Source organism: Geospiza fortis, unplaced genomic scaffold (assembly GCF_000277835.1).
Source record: "Geospiza fortis unplaced genomic scaffold, GeoFor_1.0 scaffold658, whole genome shotgun sequence".
In the NCBI taxonomy this organism is placed as follows: domain Eukaryota; kingdom Metazoa; phylum Chordata; class Aves; order Passeriformes; family Thraupidae; genus Geospiza; species Geospiza fortis.
Window position 1 is genome coordinate 24,986 of NW_005054674.1, and position 897 is coordinate 25,882.

Below are 897 nucleotides of genomic sequence, written 5' to 3' on the forward strand. Positions count from 1 at the left end.
GGCGGGGGGAGCGGCGGGAGCAGCGGGATGGGGCCGGGGGCCGGACGGACGGACAGAAGGACAGCGGCGTGGGGGGTCCCCCAGGGGTCTGCGGCCGTTCCTCACTTCCCAATAAATATGGAGAGAAGGAGATGCCGGATCCGTGGTAATAAATTAAGGAGGCAGCTGATTGGGCTCCCAAAAATGGATTAAAAGGAAAAAAAAAAAGAAAAGTCCTAGAAGTGGTGAAACCGTTGGAGAAGAAGAGGCAAAACTTTGGAATGAGAGCGATGGAGTTCAGAGTTGTGGGAAAACGGGGTGAAAAACCGGAATTCTGTACAGGGCAGGACTGAGCCGAGGGAGTGAAAAAGAATTAAAAAAAAAAAGACTATTTGAGAGTGGAAAAATGTGTTTAATAGGAGGTGGCTGGAGGGACCAGGCGGCGCCAGGGCCGGGCCCAGGGGGGCAAAAAAAGACAAAAGGAGGCAAAAAATAACAATAAATCTCCAAAATCCACCCCCAAGGTGCCGGGGCCGGGCGTGGCCACGGATTTGGGGCCGGAAAATCCAATTTGGGTGAAGCCAAGGGGCGGATTCCGGCGGGTCCTGGTGAAACGGGGCCGGAGGCGCCTTATTTGGAGAGAAGGGGAAGATGGTTCGCCCCGTCGAGTTTTTCCTTGTGCTTTGTGCCGGCGCCTCCCCCTTCCCGGCGGGAAACGGGGAGGGGGGGGAAAAACGGTCAGAAATCGGCAAAACCGAGGAAATCTTCCCTAACTGCCAGGGAGCCGCCAGCTCGGGGCGGGTTCCAGTTCGGGTGCCTGGAGTTTGCATCCCGAAAAAAAACCCAAAAAACCAAAAATAACCCCCACCCCCAAAAAAAAAAACCAAACGTGGAAAGAGGAGGAAAGGGAAAAAAAAA